The 26,295-nt window shown below is 41.0% G+C and overlaps 1 protein-coding gene across 4 annotated transcripts in view; it reads left to right on the top strand.

Annotated features, from left to right (window-relative positions):
* The window catches only part of LOC134205133 (T-cell leukemia homeobox protein 3), a 348,199-nt gene that overhangs the window by 254,194 nt on the left and 67,710 nt on the right, over nucleotides 1–26,295 (top strand). The gene's annotated exons all lie outside the window — the stretch shown is intronic.

The following is a 26,295-nucleotide window of genomic DNA, read 5'->3' as shown; positions in this document are numbered from 1 at the left end:
GGGTGGGATTATGAAAATGTTTTTACTTAGTCTTTTTCAACAAATTGTCACCTATATGGATTCGCATTATGCGTTTTTTACAATGTACTTTGTGTATGTTACCTATATGGATTCGCATTATGCGTTTTTCACAGTGTACTCTGTGTCTCGTCCTTGACGTTCGGCTTCGGTTACTCTTGTTCAATCTCAACGTGAGGTTCAATAAGAATGGGGTTATGAATATGTGTTTTACTTAGTTTTCAACAAATTGCCACCTATATGGATTCGCATTATGCGATTTTTACAATGTACTTTGTGATTGTCACCTATATGGATTCGCATTATGCGTTTTTCACAGTGCACTCTGTGTTTCGTCTTTGACGTTCGTCCATTGTTACGTCCTCTGTGTTTTTGTGACACCTCTCTTTAGTCCCTACTTCACTTCCTCTTCCTTTCCCCTTTTCACTTCCTTTTCCGTCAGGTAAATGATGAGAAAGGCCAGTGAAGGCGATGGCACAAATCTCCCAAATTGAGGGGAACGTGCCTCCCGAGCCGACGTTCTGATACCTGATGTGCAGAAAAAACATAATTTGCATTGTTTATGTTGATGTTTACCGCTGAAAGTGCCTCGCGGATGAAAATCGGATTCAGTCCTGTGTGATAAATCACTTTACTCATTTGAAACGTGTTCAGATTTCAGATAATTTATCAATTTGTAAAATGTGCATAAATATTCAATGACTAATATTCAACTGAATATTGACTGTCCAGAACCGACTATGAATGTGTCGGAAGTGAACTGACAAATGAAGAAAAATGAACTTCACTAAAAAATTTCGATTATTTTACACTCTGTCAACAAATATTGGAGGTATGAAAAAAAAATGTCCTTTATAATATAGAGGACATTTTTTTGTCATATAAGTGCTTTATTCACCTCCAATATTTGTTGAGTTCGGCAAAATGGCTTTTGGCCAAAAAAACTCTTCTTCGTTCAAAAATTGTATTTCCACGTGTATTTTTGGTATTTCAACGGGAAATCTTTTGAAATTTACAATCGAAGTTATCGAATTTTGAAGGAAAAAATCGCTGGAGTTCTAACGTGATGTTCTAGGAATCAATTGGAAAAATCACGGTAATTACACTGAATCTTCGGAATATCTATGGAAATTTTTTTTTTCTACCTATAACCATGGAGCACCTAAAAGACATCGAATTGGCTGATGACGTTGCACTCCTCACTCAACGGCGCTCTGATATGCAGAGTAAGCTCAACGACCTTGCCGAGCTCTTTTCGCAGGTTTAGTCATCTTTATCAACAAAACCAAATCGTTGGATGTAAACACGGTGACCCCTTCCAGTTTCACATTAGCCAGGAAATCAGTGGAGAATGTTGAATGCAATATCTTGGTATTCAAATGGCGAAATATCTGGAAAAACAGACAGATAGTGAACGCTCCAAAATACGAATTTTCAACTCTAACATGAAATCTGTTCTGTTATACGCTAGCGAAACATGGTGTGTATCAGTGGAGAACACTTAACGGCTGCATGTGTTCATAAACCGATGCCTGCGGTACATAATTCGTGCCTGGTGGCCTCACAACTGGATCTCAAACAACGAGCTCCATCGTCGTTGTCCCCAGAGGCCTATAGTAACGGAAATTCGGGATCGGAAGTGAGGCCACACTTTACGTAGGGGCGGGAATGAAAGCTGTGGACAAGCATCAGACTGGAACCCAGCGAGACATCGCAGCTGAGGCAGACCTGGAGGTTCATGACGGCGAAGCCTTAATAAAGGAACAAAAGAAGTCAACTGAAATCTAATCTGGCAACAGGTTGAAGCGATAGCTGAATATCTCTCAGGAGGTCTTTCAAGTCGGCCCTTTGAACTACCGGAGGTGTACAGGAACCATAAGTAAGTAGGTATATTTGTAGACTTAAAAAAAAATGCGATGAAATCCGCAAAATTTTGCATATTCCTTGTGCAGTGCGAACTCAATAGTTATCTTCTACGCCCTGACTCTACGAGCAACGGAAGATCCCAGACAGGAAACTATTAGTCTCGTATCGACTATCACCGTACCAGTCTAGCAAACTAGTGTAAATTAAGCCCAGCTCTATCCTATCTATATTGTAGCACGAAGTTGGAAACAAGTTGATGGTGGAAAGTCAACATAATTGAGTTGTTTATTTGACAAATCCGATTCCGAACGTATTAAATCCTAGGAGAGGGTCACACCTCGGCAAAAGCAACAACGACAACCGGCACCGGAGGAGTGAAAATCTGAACACAAATCGACAATCTGCACCACTTACGACCGAGGTACTCGGCCAAGTATTTTGGCTGAACTGAGTGTTGAGAGTGTGAGGGATTCAGTGTATAGACTGTTATATTGAGTTGTAAAATGAATGTTTCCCCAGCTGTCCCACTCGATTGCGCTTCCCACGAAAGGCGTGGGCAAACCAATCGAAACCATCGATTACCGCCTGAGTGCACGGAGAAACTCCTATCAGGGTATTAGTGTGTATCTAAAAGCTTGATGAATAAGTAACGTTGGCTTTTCTGCTATGATATCGTTTCGGATTGGAAGCCATTCCGTTGGGATAGAATGAATTCAAGAAAATTGTCACAACATCTTAAACCAACAGGCACATGTTTTACCACTTTTGGCACATTGCTTGCGGAAGCGCGATAGAAAAGAGGAAAAGGTTACATTTATGGTTTTGGTATCATTTATTCATGGCTGCCGGGTCCGTCGGGGCGTACCACACGAGAAACTGACGAAGAAAAATCCTCGCTCGGCGAACGACTGATGCAGCCAGCAACCATAATAGAAACGAACTCAACTAAGTTAGACTTGACAATAAACAGAAATGCTATCACGAGGACGACAATCACCAACGACGCCCATCACTTCGATTCGAGGCTGTTCTGATTAGATTAAATGCGATATAATCAAGTGATTCAACGATTAAGAAGGAGAAAAGTATCTGTTCCTCGTTAAGAAACAGCGGTTCAACACGCATGCATATGTACGTATGTGACAGATTGAATAATGGTTCCAAGAATGAGGGTGTAAGTGGCTTGATGGTAATTGAATTATGTTGCGATTAATTCAAATATTTATGCGGTTTTATTTCGTCGTGGCGAAAACATTGCAGAAAAAAAACAGATTCAATTGAATGTTGTAATTCCATTAAGGCTAATTTAATTTAGTTGTTTTTTATGTTCCCAAATAATGATAAACAATTTGTAACATGAGCGTAAATATTAATTACAATCTATGTTTAGGTTATAAACTATACAACAATATTTCAATTATCCCAGTTTAGTTTACACTGACTACTACTCCATGATTTACCAGAAAAAAAGTACAATAAACCAATGGGATTGATGATTGAAGTTGCAAGATCATTCTTACTGTGTTGGTTCCATTAAAGAAAACATTCCAAACACAACAACGGCTTCATCAACTCTCAAAGCCAGTTAGGAATATTGAAAACATATTATTAGGCGTTTTGAATTTGGGAGCTGTGTTCACTTCTGTGTTTCCATTTTCGATCCATAAAAAATACGTTTAACATAAACTAAGGGACAATGCAAGAACATTTGACAAAAAATAAGTTTTAGCTGTTTTGCGACGACTGAGTACTATGGGAACTTCCCCTTGATTGAATATGGGATAACCAACCCGGAGGATGGCAAATTCGATTCTTGGTCCAGTGTAGAATGTTTTGAATGAAATTGGCTTCTGTATTTTTTCGAATTGTTTTTAAAAATCAGAAACTGTGAAGTATTACAATTGAATTGTTACAATTTTGGACTAATAAAAAATCATGGTTTTGACGAAGCTATACTCCTTAACAGATTTTCCTCTTGTTCCTGATTCAACTAGGGCTTATCTACCAAGAGAGGTGGCAATGATCATAACAATGCATCATTTTTGCTACCAGCGTCACCGCTATCATAACGAGGTATTAATATTGAGCAGTCTCCAAGCAGCAGTTCCGTAATATAGGTACTCAGCTACCTACCTCCCAAAAAAGTAACCAAGTGCTTTCCAGCGGCGACGTCGTTGTCTATAAAAAGGCATTAAAAATTCATATGTGCTTATTTTTGCAGGCTGCATTGTATTATGCTTCGCTCTCAGTTTAGTCCCCAAAGCGAGTAGAAAGTCGTTTAAAGCGTCAAAAAAGTTTATCCGACGGCTCACTTGTTCATCATCGAGCGAGAATGTCGTCAGTTCCTATAAGAACCACACACGGGCGGCACGGGCTCTTCTGCGAAACGGGGAAAAAAGTTAAATCATGCTTTTCCACTTATATAAAGTAATCTCCTTCCACCGATATTCCACTTTCAAACAAGTAAAACTCTTTTTCCACGGAGGAAAAATCATTCAACTAAACGATCCATTGTTAATATTTAATGGAGGGTAGGTAGCCAAGCATTTACAGCTCACACCAACGACCGGATATGAAAATGGCAGCTTGGCCCTGTTTTCAAACGATCGATTCATTTCCGCTCTACAGGCCACCCTCGTCGCTCGTCCGTCTCTGATTCGCCGCGTCGACGCGTTCATTGGAAAATAGGTCCACCCGTTTCGTGTCAATTAATGGGAGGGCCGCTCAAATAGCAGAAGGAAAGCAACCCCTAATTGACATCTCCGCCCTCGATTTTCCCGGGGTGAGCGGCTTCGCTATAGACTTATTCTGTATTCATAGCTCCGTACACAAGAGTACCCCGGTCGGCCAAGCTAAAAAATGCTCAAGAGTATTTGAATAATTTACCAACCTCGTCGTTGTTGTGTTTCAGCCGATGTGTGTTTGCTCTTGGATAAACTCATTTTATTACCATCTTCTATACGTGGTGCCGTGCCGAGCGAAATGAGATAGAAAAATGTACCCCAGCTAAAAAGTGGAACTCAACGAGGAGTGAAAATGAGCATGTGTTGTTTGGCTGCGCCGCCCGTACACCGGCAATGCTTGGAGGCCCCACCGACTGGAAGTGTTCTGGCGAAGACGACCAACAATCAGTCAAATTAAGCCACAAAAAAAAGTTCTACCGAAAATGTATTGCCTCACGTTCTCATGCGTTTTAGTTTTATGCGGGGTTGAAGCTCCAGAAGATATGGAGTTTGCTATAGAGAAGCGGTTTGTAAGAAAAAGGTATTCAGATGTTTAGCGTGATTCTCGTTGTACGTTGAAAAGATCGATAAAAATGTGTATGAATAAAATATTGTCCTCTGTACCAGTGCTTTTTAACGAATAAAAACCAGATCCATCTCCCTAGTGCTGTTTATGTCGTTCAGGTTCAATAGAAAAGACGGTGTAATTGCTTATTTATACATATTAATTAAAGTTTTTTCTTCAACAATAAGCCAGTTTTTTTGTGTTTCAACAAGTTGCCAATGTCCCTCTTTTTTTTCTTCAATAAAACAGCGACTATGCAATCATATTATATTGCTCAAAAAATTTAAGAAGTGATTATAGGTTCTCATTTTTTGGTCATATCTCAGAACATCTTGATCAATGGTCCAAAGTAGGGTAAGACGGTATAATATGCCCTCCCTAAGGCAACTCTTTGATAACTTTTAACTTTTCAACGCAATTTATGCAAACTTTGTGCTATTTGTTGTCCAGGAAGTCGCAAATGCATTGCCCGTGAGTAGTCATATAAAAATATTACAGATAACACGTAATAAAGCTTTTTTGCAAAGTCGTGATTAAATGAATTTCAAAAAGTGCCGACGTTTAATAGCTCTTTATTAGTATTTTATCAATCCCATAATAGAAAGGTTACAAATCCTTATGCGCTTGACATTAAAAAACCAACATAGGTCCATTTAAGCAGGTGTGAATTACATTTTAATATTTTCCAGGTGTGCAGGTGTGAATTACATTTGGTGTGAATTACATTTTTATATTTGGAAGCAACTGCTGCAGGCTCGCTGCGCTTGTGGTTTGGCCAGTGAAACATGTTTTCAAAAATCGTTACATTTTTGAAGATGGAAGCAATTTTATATCATATTAACCACTGAAAAAAGTTATTTTGTTGCCCAAATGAGTCTTCCAGTGTTCCAGAGTCGCTCCAGAATGTTGAGCAAACAAACATGAAACGTTATATCAAAACTGTAACTGTTTGTATTTTGCTACTAGCAGACCCGACGAACTTCGTTTCGCCTAAAATTGATTTATTCTTTGATTAAGTCTCGAGTTATGAAGAAATTGATGTTTCATTTGTATGGGAGCCCCCCTTTCCAAAGGAGGGAGGGGTCTCGAACCATCTTAAGAACCTTCCCCGGCCCCGAAAACCTCTGCATACAAATTTTCACGTCGAATGGTTCAGTAGTTTCGGAGTCTATAAGGTTCAGACAGACAGAAATTCATGTTTATGTATATAGATTAAGATTATTTTCATTGTGTAATACAAAAATAGTTCCACATTCACATAGTATGATGGGTTTAAAAATACTTATAGGTACCAACTGATTTTGACCCTTAATTAGTTATAGTTTTCTAGAAGTCAAAGGGGGGGCCTTTTGGCCAGGTGGGACGCATTATATCGTCTTACCCTACCCCTACGAATGAAAAGATACAATTTTTGACTGGAAAAGTCAATTAAAAGCACTTTTAAATTTAAATATGATCATTCACGATTCCGAATAAACAGCATCATGCGAATTTTGGGCAATGATTGGTGATTCGTGGACTACTGAGTTTGGTCGGTCATTTTTCCGTCGTATTTTTATCGCTCCGCGTTAATGAATTTTCATGTCCTTTCAACACCCAACAGTGCGAATAAGGATCTGTACCTTTCGATTGGCATCTCAGATAAAATCATCAATTGCTACCACCTGTGCAAGTTGCCTAATTTCTTTTCAACAGCTTCCGAGATATCTAGGAGGCGCTAGGAACGAGTGATGGAACAGTCAAGGGCAGCAAAAGAGCAGCGTTTGGACCAAAACAAATTGACGGTTCATTTCTCAACTAGATATGGCCAACAAACTGGGCGCCGTGAAGCTTCTAGTCTCCAGATATAGACATGAATTGATTTCGTGAGATTGTATAAAAAATGTGTGTTAATATGTTTTTAATAATTAAGACTATATAGGGTAACCGTACCCTTAGTGGAGGTAGCACCAATAGTGGAGGTAGTGGGGTTTTAATGAGATTTATCATAAATATACCATTTACAATGGTTTCAGTTGATGCGTCGTGATTTAAATATGTTGTTAAATGCAACTTATCCTCAAATTTCGCTTGAAAAACTATTAAAAACAATGATTTTTCTTAATAAAATTGACTCCTTTGCACCTATAGTGGTGCAACTGTACCAATAGTGGCGAGTCCCATAAGAAATCAATGGATAGCACCACTATGGGAACCAAAATTATTTTTTACCACCACTAAAGGAACAGTGTACCCATAGTGGTGCAAGCAATATTTGGTAATTGTTGATGTTAAATGACATCAATCTCATTTTTGTTAGCAAATTTATTAGTTTATCAATTAGCTAAGATATTAAAGCTGTAAATTTCCCATAATTATCAATTTTTAAAAAATATTTTCTTCTGCGGATCTACTAATACCTCCACTATTGGTACCGTTACCCTACTCGCTGGATTTGAAGAATCCTTATGATCCAATTGATGATGGTAGCACGAACAGGGCTTATTGCAACCCAAAGTGGACTGGTCTTTAAGTACCATGCTGGAGTCTGAAATAGGTCATTGAATCTTAGAGCTAGCGCTTTCTAACTCCCGGACTAAATCTGATTGTAACTATGTAAAACAGACAGCTTTCTTGTATATGGTGCCAGCCAGTGGGGGTTAGTTCGAACACACGTATGATTGGCGACTTGATGACAACTTTGCTGATTTTACACAACTGCCAGCTTCTGTTGGCGTGACTTAGATATGAAAGAGAACTGCCTTTGTAAGCATAAAACCCCTGGATTGTCTAAGGATCGAATCGGATGGCAAAGTACAGTGTTGGAAATAAAAAAGTGAACAAAGTAGAAGTAGATGAAGTAGATTCTGCACGTCAAAAACAGTTTTGAGCAATTCTATATAAGAACAATATATTATTTTCCTCTCACAACTACTAATTTACAGTCTATCTAATTTTATTTTTGTGTCTTCGACGTGTTTCTGAAATCATGCTGTTGAGGACTTGGAAATGAAAAAGTGAACAACACAGTTTTCCTCACACCTTGTGAGATAACACAGGATTTCGACAGTTCAAGTAAGTTTTACTTAATTCTCTGTCCGAAAGATCGATTGAGGCTGTTCTAAATTACAAAAACGATGTAAACCTCTTCACCTTATTTTTTATTTTTTTATTTTTCATATCATTAATATTCAAAAACAGGTCAACAATAGCCAAAACGTCCATAAATCATCCATTAATGGTTTTGGAACAAAATAAACATGCACAGATATTGCAGAACTATGCAAAGATTTAACTGGGGGTCATCACAAAAATAGTAACTAAAAATAACCAAGAGTATCGTTGGCTTTCAAATTCGTTGACAAATATCAATGAAAGCCTAGATGTCGCATAAAAGTATATTTCCCAGTCAATTAGTTCTGAACAAGTATTGTTGGGACAGTCGAGAGCAAGTATGAGCTAGAAATCCCAAGTAGATGGCAAATAGCTCGGTTTTTATGAAGCTGAGCGACTATAGCGAAACATTATTCAAGCAACCGCTAAGCTTGAAGGTGGATCCTTCATGGTGTGGGGATGATTTCCTCGACAGGACAGATGGTAATTGGGGAGTCCAAAGGGGAGTTCTACTTGCGAATATGAACGAGAATTTGCCAGCAACGATCAAATGGATGAATGGGGATGTTCATTTTTCAATATGAAATGACCCAAAACAATATGAAATAACCCAAAAACACACTTTCAAAGTCGCAAAACAATATTCTCACTTTAAAATGACTATGAGATTTTAAAGGACATCTCCATCTCCGGTTCATAACCCCATCGAGAATCCCTGAGACATTCTGGATGACAGTCTCCTAAAAAAAGTTTCAAACGGCTAATAAAACTCTATTCCTGAGGAAATTTTGTGGAACATTTTCCAAAACTATAGATGGCAGAACTGGAGAATAACGGTGATCATACAAAGGATTGAAAATTTTCCGAATAATGTGCTCATATTCCGAATTGATCCTCTGTTCACTTCACTTTGTATTTCCAAGCCCTTCTACAGCATCATCGCAGAAATACGTCGAAGACACAACAATAAAATTAGATAGGCTGCTCATTACTAGTTGTAAGATAAAGAGAATACAATATTCTTATATAATGATGTTCAAAAATGTCCTAGACGTGCATAATCTGTAATTTGTACAGAATTATTCACTTGAAACGACTTTGTTCACAAACATGAAATAAATTAACTGCAATGCACACAAGACTCGGAGAGCTCATCAACAGCTCTTATTTACATGTTATTGTGCTAATTTTCGGCATTTATATCGCTTGTTAGGTGTCTCCAGTGATTCTTGCGAGAAAAGGCGTGGGGTTGCTAATCCGGAGATGGCGAGTTCGATTCTCGGTCTGATCTAGGGTCTTTTCGGGCGGGAAACATTCTCGACTCCCGTATACTGAGCGAAATAAAAATAGCACCACCATGCTTTTTACTAATATTTTCTGAAATTATGAACAGATGATGGTAAGAGACTTCAGAATGTTAGAAAATTCTGATTCGCAACTTTTCAGTACATTACATTGGTATTAAGATGGACCATTTACATTTAACCGATTCAATACGGATTTTTTTTCGTCGTATTTCAACATAAATTTTGGACATACTGCTTCAAAAACGGATGCAAACCATAAAAAAAGTAAAAATATGGGGGAAAATATTTTTTTTTTGAACTTTTAGGGCTTCCAAACCCTTCTTGAGTACAGAACTTGATGATCTACATAAACAACAAAGCGTTTTACGGGCCTCAATCCTAATATGAAGTTGGCAATGGTACTTGAGACATAATTAAACTATTTTTATCAAATCGCAGTGTTACCAGAACATCAACGGTACTCCAAACTATTATTGAGTTCATATCTTGGAGGTCTTCAAGACGAACCGACTGATTGATAGGTTCCTGAGCTTGTATGTTAGTTGTAGAAACCCCATGGGACATAATTACATCAGTCTTTAAAAAAATCAACATTCCCAGAATAGCTATGGTTCTCCAAACCATTCTTGAGTTCAGATCTTGGAGGTCTACAACACCAACGGAGTGATTCATAGGGTCCTGAGCTTGTGTGATAGTTGGAGCAACCCCACGGGACATCATTACACCAGTATACACAAATCACAATATTCTCAGAGTTCCTGCGGTACTCCAAATCATTCTTGAGTTCAGATGTTGGAGGTCTACAAGACCAACAGAGTGATTCATAGGTTCCCGGGCTTGTGTATTAGTTGGAGAAGACCCACGGGACATCATTAGATCAGTATATAAAAAAATCAGCATTCCCTGGATAGCTACGGTACTCCAAACCATTCTTGAGTTCAGATATTGGAGGTCTACAACACCAACGGAGTGATTCATAGGGTCCTGAGCTTGTGTGATAGTTGGAGCAACCCTACAGGACATCATTACACCAGTATACACAAATCACAACATTCTCTCAGAGTTCCTGCGGTACTCCAAATAATTCTTGAATTCAGATATTGTAAGTTAGTTGATGAAGCCCCACGGGACATCATTACATCGGTATATACAAATCATAACATACCCAGAATATCTACGATACCATAAATGAGCTATTCCAACATATAAAAATAGTTGAGACATCGAAGATCTTCATGTTGATCGGTTTGAATATTAAGATCTGTACTCAAGGATAGTTTGGAGTATCGTAGATGTTGAACGAATTCTGTAGTTTGTATGTAATGGTGTAGTGAGGTCCCGCGGAGGTATTCCAACTCATAAAAAAGTTGAGACGTCGAAGATCTTCATGTTGATCAATTTGAATATTAAGATCTGTACTCAAGGATGGTTTGGAGTGTCGAAGATATTGATCGAATTCTGTGGTGTGTCTGTAATGTCACTTGGAGTTATTCCAACTCATAAAACTAGTAAGAACATCGAAGATCTTCGTGTTGATCGATTTGAACATTAAGACCTGTACTCAAGGATGGTTTGAAGTGTCGTAGATATTGATCGAATTCTGTGGTGTGTCTGTAATGGTGTTACGAGGTACCTTGGAGCTATTCCATCTCATAAAAATAGTAAGAACATCGAAGATCTTCATGTTGATCGATTTAAATATTAAGATCTGTACTCAAGGATAGTTTGGAGTGTCGTAGATGTCGAACGAATTCTGTAATTTGTCTGTAATGGTGTGATGAAGTCCCGTGGAGCTATTGCAACTCATAAAAAAAGTTGAGCCATCAAAGATCTTCATGTTGATCGATTTGAACATTAAGATATGTACTCAAAGATGGTTTGGAGTGCCGTAGATATTGATCGAATTATGTGGTTTATTAACTATATTTATCGTTTTTATAACTTCGTATGTTGTGTTGAACTTAATGTAAAACTTAAAAAACACAAATAAAGATATAAAAAATAACTTCGTAAGTATTTATTCAAAATTGACCATCGTAACTTTTTTTTTCTATGTTACATTTTGTATTTATTAGGTTCATTCGTTTACTACAAAGCTCTACGGAGCTGATTCCGGATTATATAATATTTTCAAAAATCGTTGCAAGTTTGTTATTTAATATTCCTTTCTGGTCGATGACATCCATTGTTTGTTGAAAATCCGCGTTGATGTCCATGTAAATACCACGTACACTGGTGAACAAGTGGTCGATATAATACGGTCTACTTTTCCATATTTGGATAGCACCAAAAATAAAATGTCATTGCTCACCTCCAGATCGAACACACGTACGTAATGGGGCAGATAGAACACAATAACATTGAGTATATTAGGCGGAACAAAACCAAATTGCAGAGGGCGTGGAGCACGATTGTTTTCGACTGTTCTCAACAAAAACAGCAGCAGAGGAGAATGCTGTAACTTAGACGACTTAAAAGTAGTTATTAATAAATAATTTTATGTAGCAATGTTTGCATCTTTTCAACGATGTAAGATAAAGTGTGTGGCTATGGCGAAAAAATACAGTACAGTTGAGATTACATTTAATGTTTTGCAATCAACGTTCACGATTAATTATTCTATATTTACAAATTAATTCTGATCATAGGATATACCGTTGCCGCCTTGATACTCCTTCAGGCACTATCAGAGCCCTTGAGATTGTAACACTCATCGTTCTCCCTGACGACCAGCTTGACGGACATCATGTCCGCGAGTACACAGGCTGCCCCGAAAGATACAGTTCGGCACTCCAGCTTTTTTGGTTGTAGTTTGCGCTCAACGACGATACCAAGCAAGCAGCATTGATAGCACCTAACTAACCAGCAATCCTATTAACTTTACTTATGGCGGGAGCTTTATTATTATACAGCTTGATTCCTATAGGACGACTATTGTGATTAGGCCGTATTTATTAGTACAACCCAAACCGAAACTTCCATCCAAAGTAGCGAGCTCATGATCTTAGCTGTTGAATATATCGTGCACTTCGTGCTTTATCGCTGCGCAGTAGTGGAGGTACCACCGCATCTTCCATATATCCGGGAATGTCCGCTAGTCGAGGCACCACTGTATGGCCGTCTTGAACATGTCTCGATTCGATACTATAACTGCCTTCAGCGCAATGTTCAACATCCATCTGGACCGGATGCTAAACTCGGGTCGAGCGCTTTTACAACCTTCAGTAATTCAGCTGTTGTCATCGACGCCACCTCTTCGCTGGTGGCTCCTGGGACGATCAAGGGACACTTCCCATGTGCACAGCTAGAAATGGGTTTTTTGTTTCAGTTAATTAGGATGAAGATCTGTCATCTTCGAACCGTGCAGACTTATGCCGACCAGCTAAAACCATCCTCTCATAGGCCCTTCGCTTCCCAAGTTCAGCCTCCCATTTACCCGAGTCTAGACACATCCTCTGGGCTAAATTATCCGGGCTACTGTCCTTGATGCACGCTGTTGTTAAAGCGAGTTGCTGATTGACGACGCGCAGACAGTCAAAGAACACATGCTCCACCGCTTCGTCGACTACACAAGGCACTGCACTGAGGGCATTGCGGAGACGACGTATGCCGAACCGTATGAAGATATTTTCTGAAGCAGTCATGTCCTGACAAGAACGTGACAATCCAAGGTATCAGCAGATGCATCCATGGTCGCTTAGAAGAAGTGTCCTGATTCAGTTACCATCGGACAACCGATGAGGTTCTGAAAGTCTTGCGGGTATCCCTAGTGTCACGCATGTCAAAGCACACGTCGTCTTTACGTACTACTAGTCTTATGAACATCATCTCCCCAATGACGCAAGCCACATCCCATGAAACAGTGCAGAATGTGCTGGTCACTCTTAGGCACAACGGTATCATGCAGGACCGCCATACCGTAGGATAGATACTGCCACGGTAGCCAAGAGACTATGTTTGCTCGAGCACACTGCCGAACTGTTAGACATCATCCGTGACAGAGCCGTGAAGACTGTTGTTTCTCTCCTACAAGCATATTCAACGTGGCTGTAGAAGTTCAGCTCGCCATCCACATCATGCCTAGCTGCTTTGAGAAGCATTTGAAAATTGTCTCTTCTATTATCTTTAATGGCTTTGTTAAAGGCAGACTTCGTAGTTCTGAACTCTATGCGGCGGTCAATAATATCCTCGTCTTATCTGTGCTCCAAAGCAAGTTGTCCGAATGTTTGCGATGTAGGTTGGTGGCCTACGGTTTCTCGGTATTGCTTTTTTCCGCATTGCCGCGTCACACGCACGTGGCAGAACGGCACTTCGTTGCCGTTTAGGCCTAGGTTAGGGTGTTGTCCTCTATCCTAAGGGCGGCGGCGAGGGTTTCCTCCTCAAAATCCGACATCATTCATCTGCGGGCTTGGTGGGTATTAGTCCATGCCGTCGAATTAGTCTTACTATTGTGCGGCCTTACTGATGAGGTCGAAATGCGTATCTGTAGAGTAACAACTAACTCGTCTTATGACAAGGGAAGACATTCCATTAAAATGTTCTAAATAATTTTCTTATCAATTACTTGGCATATAGTTTGATAAAACAATGAAACATAGAATCTATTGAAAGTTGCCACAAATAATGTAAAACAAAAAAAAAACTAGATGAAAAACGTCGTTTTGATTAATTTGTAATATTTTTTATCGTAAAAGAAACACAGAAATTTATTCATTAGTTCGTATGTCCTCAGTTACTAGGATGGGGGACATTCGACATGATTTATGATTAGATGGAACTGTAACACATGAACGTAAAATTCTCAATTTTTGAATTTGCTCACGCGAGAAAAGCTTAGAGTTTTGGAAACTCACTTATAATGTCGCTTGAAAGAAAGTTCATTCGAACTCAAATAGAGCTTGCGAACGATGCGGATTTTTTCACGATTAGAAGCAAAAAAAAGTTCCGTGGCCCACCGATGGAAGCCGGTAAAAGTGACGGCGAACATCGGTTTCTGGCATGTAAACAAGATTAGTTTGTGCTACTCGATATGCATCTGCAGAAGTCCGTGTCTTCTGTGACCACCAACCATCGTCGCTGGGGCTGGCTGTCGCATCGTCGTCGTCGTCACCATGCTTGTTGGCCTTCGTGCATTGCAGCAATGGATTAGAAAGCCGCCTCTAGCGAGCCACTTGTGGTCGCGCCGTTATCCCCCATATTCCAAATCAGCAAAAAAGTGCAATCAAATCAGACTTTGACTGGTCGTGAAGAATGTACCGAATTCCCAGCTGTCCACCGAAGTAGGAGCGAACCGTGGAATGTTATTCAATCAAAGCGCGGCATCGTCGTCGGCCGGGTAACTGTCAATTAGGCTTCGCTGCAGATTCACATCTGCTGGGAGTGAGTAATGCTTCTACTTGCCGGCCATAGTCGAAAAATTGACAGAGGCAAACGGAAAAGCATCTCCAAATGACCAACTTGAACCAAGCGCACTGGATTGGATCTGTGTTTAATTGAAATTCAATTAAAAATAACATAATTTTACCATAATCGAATGAATCGTGAGCCATGGAGTGTTGCGCTATTCCCGCGATGTGAGGAAGCAAGAAAACGAAAAAATACCACGATCAGCATCCTGAAGCCGGTAGATTGCGGAAAAAAGGGCAAACGAGGAAAAACATCCCCGAACTGGGGATGCAAATTGCATTGTACCGGGCCCCGTTCATCGCCAAGGGGACTGGCTCGGCCGTCCGAGTACAACTGTCCATGCTTGTATAGCGACGCGGAAGAATATTAATGAAGGAGTCTTGCTTTTTAACGTAATTTATACGAAACAATTAGGTGGGCAACAATTACGAGATTAACATTTCTAATTACGATTTTTGAATTATTCATGCTTTCATTATATTTTTATTCGTTAATTTCGGACATGGACTGGTTCGGCATTAAGTGTTTTTCGGCAGTACTAGGTGAGCCAATTGCCGTTCCGTTTTACTGTTTGTGATTAGCTTAATATGTTGAGGGCACAAATAGCTCGATTGAAGTAGCTTGACTAGGAGGATGGATGGAGATTAACGAATAATAAAATAATAACTACTGGAAGAGGTCCCTATGCATTAGGTTAAGTAGTCGTTTATGGAAGGCTCATGTTTATTGCCCTTATTAGGAAATATTGGATAAAGATATTTTCGGTGAGGTCATATTTCCGGCACAAACTCGAAAATAAATGAAAATTTAAACAAATTTCGAGTATAAGCATTAGGTAGTGCTTTAAAGGGGGGCCCTCCTCAGCCGTGCGGTAAGACGCGCGGCTACAAAGCAAGACCATGCTGAGGGTGGCTGGGTTCGATTCCCGGTGCCGGTCTAGGCAATTTTCGGATTGGAAATTGTCTCGACTTCCCTGGGCATAAAAGTATCATCGTGCTAGCCTCATGATATACGAATGCAAAAATGGTAACTTGGCTTAGCAACCTCGCAGTTAATAACTGTGGAAGTGCTTAATGAACACTAAGCTGCAAGGCGGCTCTATCCCAGTGTTGGGATGTAATGCCAATAAGAAGAAGAAGTGCTTTAAAAAAAAAAACGAAAAAGTAGCAATAAAAAACTATAAATATATAAAATTTAATCAGAAAAGCACATTAGAGAGGCGAAAATGACACTTTAGGAAGATAGATGCCATTATTTCCATTAAGTCATGTATAACTGCATTCTCTAACTCGAGTATAAATGAACATACATTTCTGCTCTTTCTGATTTTATTTTCATATTTTTTTCTTCTGGGTAGTTAATGGTGTCCACAGTTAATACTTGCTTCCACCGACCCCTTGCTTTTATCGATTTCAGCTCGTGCTCTGGCGTTCCCATCCAAGACAGCAGATCACCACTTTCGAGATTTAAGTAAACTGCGATATATTGTTCTGTATCCGCGCCATTACTGGCAAACCGCACCCTCTAGCAAATCGCACAAGATGCTTTCGAAATATACACTGCCGTTCTACGCATAATTGTCCCATGTACATAGGAAATACCAGCAAACATGGGACAAATATACGTATGACGGCAGTACAGGGGTTAGACAAAAAGGTTGAGATAGGCAAAATTTTGTCGAAGTTCAAATCAGCAGAACTTTGCGTAGAAAAATCCGATTTCGATGAAATTGGAACCATCGGACGCGGAAACTCTTCTAGTATACTATCCCCATGCAAAACCTGAGATTGGTCCTTGGCCACCGGAGATGTTCCGGGTTTTCCAAGGGTATGTTAAAAATGCTTTTTTTCTTCTGCTTGTCATTTTATGTGACGTTCACAGACATCTTGTTTTATACTTTCCCCAGAAACTAGAACTAATATGCTGACCAATGCTGGCTGCAGATCCAAAATCCATTAGGTATACGCAGAGATATGGCCATTTTTGTGAAAACGGTTTGGGATTGGCCATATACTCTGAATAAATATCACTTTCGCAGAACATCCGGAACATGTTACAAATTGGCCAGAGAGTCTTACAGTCCTCAAAATATATTTTTAATAAAGATCCTATATTCATCGTCCTGGGAAAACATGAATTTTGACACCCATATATGCATGGTTCCAGATGGTGCCAAACCCGGCTCTTCCGGGAAGGCCCTTGGAACCTGCTATAAGGGTGGCAGTGGACACTATCATTTTGGAAATGTTTCTGTAATCATCGTTTCGTAAAGCCATGAAGTTAGATATTCATATTTGCATTATTCCAATCTGTTATCATTTCATCATGTTCCCGGGACCGTTTTTACGGGAATGACCATATCTCTGCGTAGTTTTGATGGATTCTCGATCTACAGCAACCAATGGTCGGCATATTAGTTCTAGTTTTTGGACAAATCATAAAACATGATGAAAGTAAACGTCATATAAAATGACAAGCAGTGGAAAAAATGCATCTTGAACGTACCCCCGGAAAACCCAGAACATCTCCGGTGGCCGTGTACCAATCCCAGGGTTTGCATAGGGATAGTATACTAGAAGAGTTTCCGCTTTCGATGGTTCCAATTTTATCAAAATCGGATCATTCTACGCAATGTTATGCTGACTTGAACTTCGGCAAAATTTTGCCTATCTCAACCTTTTTGTCTAACCCCTGTATTCAGCCGCAGCACCGAAGGTTCAGAAGGATTTTTACGTGAAATATTTCTTCTCTGGAGCCATTGAGTAATATCGGCCATGTGGATATCAGCGGTATTTTCTTTGAAGAAGACGGCGTCCAACTCGCCTAGAGTTCTTGCCGATATTCCTGCCAAAGTTTTAGTAACTGTATCGTACCACCATATCCAAGACACCCATTTCCACACTCGGACTAATCTGGGAACCAAGGTCCGGTATAATGGCGTTAAAGGTCTAACTGTGACTGCCGACAGCCGTACTAACAAAGGAAGGTCATGTAGGTCATCGTGCAAATTTCCGATCAACCTCGTCTGGTGGAACAACAATAGTCGTCGCCAAGTTGTTAATGCAACGCTTGTGGGTGTTGAAGACCAAAGACGGAGATCCGTTTGAGTGGGATTGTCCTCTCCCGGCAATCCTGCTGGTAGAAACAATGTAATCGCATTCTTGAAACCATCGTTCACCTCCTAGCTTTCCACTTTGTGATTGTGGCGAACGCAACTTCAGTCCAATTCAAAACTTTATCCGATGCTACGTAGAAGCTTACGTCCGAGTTATTCGTGTTCAGATGCTGTCGTCCAAGTCCAATAAGGTTGCTTCCATTGTCCAAACCACAAATCATCCTACGTCTGGAGCTTTGTGATGCAGTATTAGCGTCCAACCTCTTGTCGGTGGAAAACGTTGGTGACGGTGAAAAGACCATGATCTAACTTCTGCTGCTACTGGAACCGTGTTTCCGGTGATTTCAATCTGGCCAACTTCAACCTGTTTAACTGGTTGACTATCTTTGCCAACAAACATTCGCTTCGGGGAATATCTCCAGTAATCGTCACCATGGTAATGGTTGAAACTGAAGGTCGACAAGGAAGGCATCATCCAAATCAGATGGAGACCCGGAAGTTCCGTAGTTTCTCAGGAAGAAAACATCCTTTTGTCCTTTCATCCAAACATCCGCTTTCTGCTCTACTGAACAATCACTATCACCTAATTCTACTCCACGCTGGTCCCCAGCCGATGCTCGCAAGAAGTACTGAATCATCGGTGGGCGAAACCTTTGTCGCTGCACGTACCACCAGCGCCACAAGTGCTTCCGTATTAAACCTGCCTGCCATATTAAACCTGGTATTTCCGATCGACCGACATCACAAGTCATTCGTCGTATGCGGGATCGACTATTGTGGCCGCCCCGGGTCGAGTCGTCGGTTCACATCCGGTTACCATCCAAAGCGTACATAGTCATTTTTGTATGCTCCGCTACCCGTACTGTCCTCATCGAACTGGTTTCCAATCTGTTTCTCTGCCGTTTCGTCGCTCATCGTGGAAGGATGGAAAGGATTCCACAGCGACAACGCCACCGCTTTCAAGAGTGCAGCAAATGAGCTGCATAGAATCTACAATATGCTGAAGGCCAACGCAGTCGTTCGGAAACATACTCTGGGTTTGTGCGCAGAAAACAAAGTCATTTGGCGGTTCATTTCTCCTAGGGGTCCACTCTTCAGCGGTATGCGGGAGGCAGCCGTCAAGAAACACCTTTCGCTTAGCCCCAGACCCTCTACGCCAAATAGTCTGTCATCCACGCTGCAAGGACATATCCCTCGACACACCACACTGGCCTTACAGTGGAACGTGAACGGCTATTACAACAATCTTTGCGACCTGGAGCTGCTATTTTCGACCTCGGAACCAGTAGCCATTGCACTCCAAGAAATCCACCGCGCATCACCGGGAACTGTGGATCGCAGGTGGACGATAAAAATGGTTTGCGAAAGTAAACTAAAACTAGGCGGTGTCCTAGCAATCGAAATCACCGTTGAAGCCGAATTCCCAGTAGTAGCAGTAAGACTGGAATGGCCGTTCCCTATAACCATCGTCTCGATTTACATCACCACCCTAAAACACAAGGACCTAGAAAGTAAGCTGGTAAGTATTTTCGAGAAACTACCATCTCCGGTGATTGTACTCGGCGACACGAATGGCTACCACCACTCCTGGGGTAGCCGTTCAAACAACGCCCGCGGTAACAGCGTCTTCAACGCGGCTACGGAAGCAGGCTTAATCGTACTTAACGACGACACTCCCACTATCCGCCGAGGGTCTGTGGAATCTGCCATCGTTGTCTCGGTAGCATCCAGCTCGGTCGTCGGAAGGCTCCTCTGAACCCCGGACGGTGATTCCGGGGGCAGCGACAACGCACCCATCCTTGTGGCGCTTGACAACTCACCCACCGAGATTTCCCGACGCCCGCGCTGGCTTTACGAGCAAGCCGACTGGAGCAGCTTCCAGCAGGAGATGGAACGAGAACTACAGGAACAAACACCAACAGCCCTCGAACTCTCCGAAACTATTCTCCGAGCCGCCACAAAAACGATCCCAAAAACCAGCCCAAACCTCGGCCGCAAATCAGTTCACTGGTGGGGCGAAGATACAAAAAAAAGCGATTGAACGTAGAAGGAGAGCGCTCCGCGCGTTCAAGAAGGCCAAAGAGAAAATGCTCCTGGACGACCCTGCCCTAGCCAACATTCGGATGACATACCAGACGACAAGGAACGAGTGCCGGTAAACCATCCGTGAGGCTTGGGAAAAGTCCTGGACCCCTCCGCCGAAATTCTCACCTTCCGAGTTCCTCCGGGTGACGAAGCAAGCTTCAAGCAGCTTTTCTCGCTTGAAGAGCTCGAGTTTCCGTTGAGGAAGGGGAAAGTGGCCCGACAACCTCAGATATCCGATGCTGAAGAACATCCCCCCCCAGCGGAAAAGTTACCCTCCTTGAGGCCCTTAACAAGGAGCGACAAAGTGGCACATTTCCAGCTGAGTGGAGGTCCAGCTTATTCGTGCCGACACCAAAGAACCAAGGGTCATCAACAGACGCAAATACAACGTTCTGAAAACTCAGATGTGAATATGTACATTATGTGGAAGATTTTGGTTTGATAAATTTTGTGGAGGTAACCACTTTCCTTTCGATGGAACATTTAGATCACCGCCTAGACATCTTCAAGGCCTATAACCGGACCTGGATACCACGAATCCTACAAAAGCTAGCACTCTGAGGGGTATCAGGCAACCTTTTGAAGTTCATCTAAAATTTCTTGCTAGAACAATCCTTCCGAGTGCAGCACGGAGCGCATACATCCAAAACCATTTCACCTCCAAACCATAGGCTACTTGGAGAAAACTAATGTCTCCAATGGCCCCTGCTACCTCCTTGACAGGGCCAATCAGGACTTCCGACATAAAACCCAACAGCAGCTACCAAAAATCGCCGGTCTCCACCGTCTTTGCCCACGGGACTGGTCGTCCAAACCCCCGAGACTCGACATGTCGCTGAAGACACAATTACGTAAAGCACCTAACAAGCAGCAAGCGCAGATTCTCCTCCGCCAGCGCATCGAGAACCGATACCGTTCAACGTCGACAAGATACACAGACGACACTAAAGCCACAGGCAGGGTGGGGTTGGAATTGACTCCACCGAAAACCAATCCGTCTCATACCGGCTACCGGACATTTGCTCCGTCTTCTCGGCGAAAGATGCAGCAGTATTCCAGGATGTGTCTCTGGCGAGCAACGGACCGATACTAATCATCACCGACTAAGCAAGCGTGCTCACAGCCCTGGCTTCAGAAGCCAACCGCTACCCATTCATTCAAGCTATCCAGGAAATTCTAAGTGACGACTTCACCCTGATGTGGGTCTCCGGCCATGCAGGTATCCGGTGAAACGAAAGCGTCGACATGCTGACCAACATCAGCCGAACAAGCCACTTCCCTTGTCGCAGCATTCTAGCTGATGACGCCAAATTGTGGGTAAAGAACTAATCAACACAGCGTTGGCAAATTATTGGAAAAGGCAGTGGATCGTCTGCCGCATGGTGAAAAACTCCACTCTCCCCGGCGAAGACCTTCCAAACCGTCGAGAGCAGGTGGTACTTTCCCGCCTGCGGACAGGTCATATCAACCTCAAACACAACCTTGGCTCAGGAGATTTTTACCAGAACTACGAAGTTGGCAATACCCGCCTAACAGTGAACTACATCTTCAACGCATGTCCGCTGTATTAGGAACCCCGCACTACGAACGATATGGTCTGAAATGGTTTGTGTTCGTATCCGCATAACTCGAAAACGGCTGGATGGGTTTTCTGCATTCCTTCAGCAGATATGTTCGTTATCGTTTCCGACAGGTTTATATGATATGTCCTCATGCGAAAATCACGAGTAAGGATGAGTAAATCGTGGAAAACTAAAATTAGGATTCGTATGAAAATTTCGCTGGGCAGTTTACAACGCGCCTTTTTGCCTACTATGCAGGACAACGTCTTTTTTCTTCTTCTTTCTTTTTATTATTATTATTATTATTATTTACTAGTCGACCCGGCAGACGTTGTCCTGCATAGTAGGCGAGAATGTGCGTTCCGAACAGCCCATGCAAAGTTCGCATAGGAATCACAATTTTAGTTTTTCACGATTTGCTCAACTTTACTCGTAATTTTCGCATTAGGAAATATCATATAAACCCGTCGGAAACTATAACGAATGTTTCTGCTGAAGAAATGAAAAAATCCATCCAGTCGCTTTCGAGTTATGCGGATACGAACACAGACCATTTCATTTTTATATATAAGAAGATTATAAATCATCCGACAATTGTCTACATGAATAAACTTAAGTGGTAAAAACGACAATAACACATTTTAACGACTAGTGAAAAATAAGAACAATTAAAATACAAACATACTGTCAAAATTTTCTTCTACGGATTTTGTTACGAAACTTTTTGGACGAATCTTCAAATTCGTAATCTGCTTCCACTACCGAAAACACTCTAATCATGGCAGAGGGTTCGTGATATCCATAGGCGGTACGATGATACCTTGGTTGCAGAAGAGAGGAATTCCTTAACGATCGCTGAGGAACTCGGAAATTCAATTTTGATAACAATTCCGGGCAATCCACTTCGCCGTTCAAGAGCTTCGCGACGAATGTAGCCTGCTGAATTTTCCTCCTGTGCTCCAACGTGTCCAAATCCAGCAACAAGCATCTACTCGTATATGGGGGTAAATTATCTGGATCATTCCACGGAAGATTGCGTAAAGCTAGCCGAACAAATCTTTTTTGCACTCTTTCAAGTCGAAGAATCCAGGTAACTTCATAGGGGCACCATACAACTGATGTGTTTTCGAGTATCTATAGGTCTGACTAGAGAGCAATAGAGTGATTTCAGACAGTGAGGATCTGTGAAATCACGCGCTATCTTGGTAATAAATCCTAGTTGGCGATTGGCCTTTGAGATTATGGATGTGTAGTGAAGCCGAAAATCCAGTTTTGGGTCCAAAAGAACACCGAGATCATTGACTTTTTCGACTCTGTGCAGCGTAACACCGTTAATGACGTAGTTGAAGATGAATGGCTGATTTATGCGATGAAACGTCATTACCATACATTTTGGCACACTGATTGTCAGTTTATTGCGATTACACCATTCAACAAATAGGTCCAGAAATCTTTGGAGACGGCAACAGTCGTCAATTGTTTGAACCGTAACGTAGAGTTTAAAATCATCTGCATATACGAGTTTGCATTTAGTTCCATATCGTTGAGCAACATCATTGAAGAACAGCGTGAATAGCAGTGGGCCCAAATTACTTCCCTGTGGCACGCCTGATTTGTTGATGAAAAGTCTGCCGGGTCGACTATGTATCATATAATATCCGATCGGATGTCGGATCACAACCTGTGCGAACTGCCCAAGAAACGGTTCCAATGAATCTGGTCCTAAGGGGCGATTTAAATATGACGTCCACTACTTTTTGAGCTTTCTAGACCCCCTCCTCCCGTTGTCGCGTTTTCTTTGTATACCTAGTATATGTACCGTCACAATATCGTAGAGCACCTTCCCTCTCTATAACCTGTATCGTCATTATTGAACGACCCCTAAGACGACCGTTGTCAGTTTCTATCCTTTACGTCGGCATCCCTGCATCGTACCTTGTGACCGCAACAGCCACCGCAGCCGACCGTCGTCGATCTATCACGTGGCCCATCGGTCGGGTTAACGATTCACATCAGTCGGCGATCGATGATTTAAACTATATCGTCAATTTGGAAGGCTTATTTGCCGTGAAGCGTTACGGAGTCGAACTCATGTTTTTCAATGCAGTTTTTATGATTCTTATACAATAATATTAGTTAGAGGAAGCTTAGCTTAGTTTCGACTGACTACACATATCTATGCTACTCCGTGATTGACCAGAATCAGTGAAATTGCACAAAGAATCAATTGAATGATTGACTGGGATTGTTCAAGCATTCTCAGTGTGCAAGTTTCAGTGACACAAACATTCGAATGATCAATAACTGTGCCGGCCACGTTTTTTTAGTCAGTTAGTAAGAGGGCAAGAACATTAGTAGCTAGTTTGAAGATCGTGTTTACCTCTGCGTGTCCACAAAAGCCACATGAAGGATTATCAGTTAGTTGGTAGTCATCTCTGATAAGCGATACGAGATACGACCGTGCCATTCTTTTTACACAATAATTTTAGGATTAACCATGATTCGGCTGCACAAAGCAGAACAAACTTATTACCTGCACAACGAACAGGAACACGATCAAACGCATATCAATTGATTTACATGCCTAGTGGCATATGTAAACTGTGAAGGATCGCGTTTTGGACGACCGAACCGAGGTGTAGCATTCTGTACTTACTTGCCAGAAAGCCTCTGCAAACTATAGAAGATCGCACCTGTCTCGACCGAAGCAAAGAACAACCAGGGTAGAGCACATTAACAGTAAAACGTGATATTGATAGCAAAACATGATATGAACTTGTTTGAAATAAGAGTAAAAATAAAAATATCAGGTTGTGCCATTAACAAGAACTTTTAAATATCTTGAGCTATCAGTTTGTTCTTGTTAATAGCAAAACATGATATTTTTGACGTATGACTTACGTCTTTCTTTACTATACTGAGCGTCATTTTTTTTAAAATCGAGAGCATTACGCTGAAAGGGAAGATTTAGAACATTACTAGCGCCTTTATCCTTCGATGGATTATGAAGATTTATATTTCAATCGACTCGGACACTCTCCAGCAATTTGACAATTTCATTGAAACTTAAGATTATTAACGGTATGCTATCGAAAATTTCAATTCTTGTCAAAGCCAATAAACATTTCATATACATGCCGGACTCGATTATCCGGAGTGTTGAAAAAATTTCCTCGGATAATCAGGCCATTTTTTGTTGTTGCTGAAAATGTAGCTTTTGCTCAAATAATCTTAATTTTGATTATATAACATCTATTAAAATATCCCGTTGGTCCGTTCATGGATTCTGACTACCGTTAGAGGTCAGCGCCGATCCGAAATTGTCGGCGGCAACGTTTGTCATAATTTTGGTCGGCGATGGCTTAGCGATTTTTTCATTACGTTCGTAACGTAAAGTTTTTTTAGTATATTTCAAGACATCAACAGGATAATCCTTTTAATTTCCCCGGAAAGATCTAATGAAGCTGTCCCAGGAGATTCTCCCAAGTTTTCGATTTTTCAACAGGAGTTGCTCTAAAGTTTTCACGGGAATTTCTTTGAAATTTTCACGGGAAATTGTTTAGGAGTTTTCCTTTTTACGGAAATTCTTTGGATTTCTACGTGAAATTCCTTATGTTGTCTATTAGTAATTCTTCGGAATTTCTACGAGAAAATTTTCAAAAGACAAAGGGTCGTTTGGTTGAAAATCATTTGACGAAATACCATGGCCCGAATAATACGTTAAGCGAAAGCATATCCAGCCAATTTCCTGTTGTCCACACGGAAAGGTTTTATTGTGCGGAAAATGTTATGCTGGAACAGTTTTGGTGACAACCTAAACTAGTCATTTTAACGCCAAAAGCCGTTGCCCTAACAGGTCGTTTAGGTCGAAAAGGCCTTGTCTCGAAAATTCCATTTAACCCACGAAAACGGTGAATTTACCAGAAAATTAATTTGATTCTTTTTATTATTACAGCCAAATGGTGTTATGCCAGTCGTTCGGATTAATAACATATTAATAACATTCCAAACAACAAACGGACCTTCCCGTCAAAACATTCATTTCAACTGAAATTCTGTGGTTTCAAACAGAAACCCTTGGAAATCGCAAGTAATTTTCGAGAATCCCAAAGGAAATTCTTAATTATTACCGGAAATTTCTCTATTGCGTCGTTAGTGCGTCAGGTTCTAGCATATTTGCAAGCCATTTGTTTGATTCCCGCCCTAAGAGAGAAAACATTTCGAAGCGAAAACGCTCACTTGTTCACTAGGGTGCTGTGTGAATTTCCGTTGTCTAATCTAGTGTTAAGTATTCAGTCTGTGCGAGCTCTGGTCAAGATGGTGATCATGTCTTTCTTCTTTTAAATTCTACAAAAAGATATTCCTAATTTTGAAATTACTCAGAATTTCAACGATAGTGTTTTCAGATTTGAAAGATATCTTCAAGAATTTTCATAAAAGTTCTGTTTTACGAAAGCTTTTTAGATTTTGAACGAAAAATGTAAGAATTTTCGAGAAAATAGCCTTTTCACAGAAATCCTCGTTGCACAGGATTAGAAGCAATACGTAACTTCTA

Source organism: Armigeres subalbatus, chromosome 1 (assembly GCF_024139115.2).
Source record: "Armigeres subalbatus isolate Guangzhou_Male chromosome 1, GZ_Asu_2, whole genome shotgun sequence".
NCBI lineage: Eukaryota > Metazoa > Arthropoda > Insecta > Diptera > Culicidae > Armigeres > Armigeres subalbatus.
This window is presented reverse-complemented; position numbering and strand designations above follow the sequence as displayed.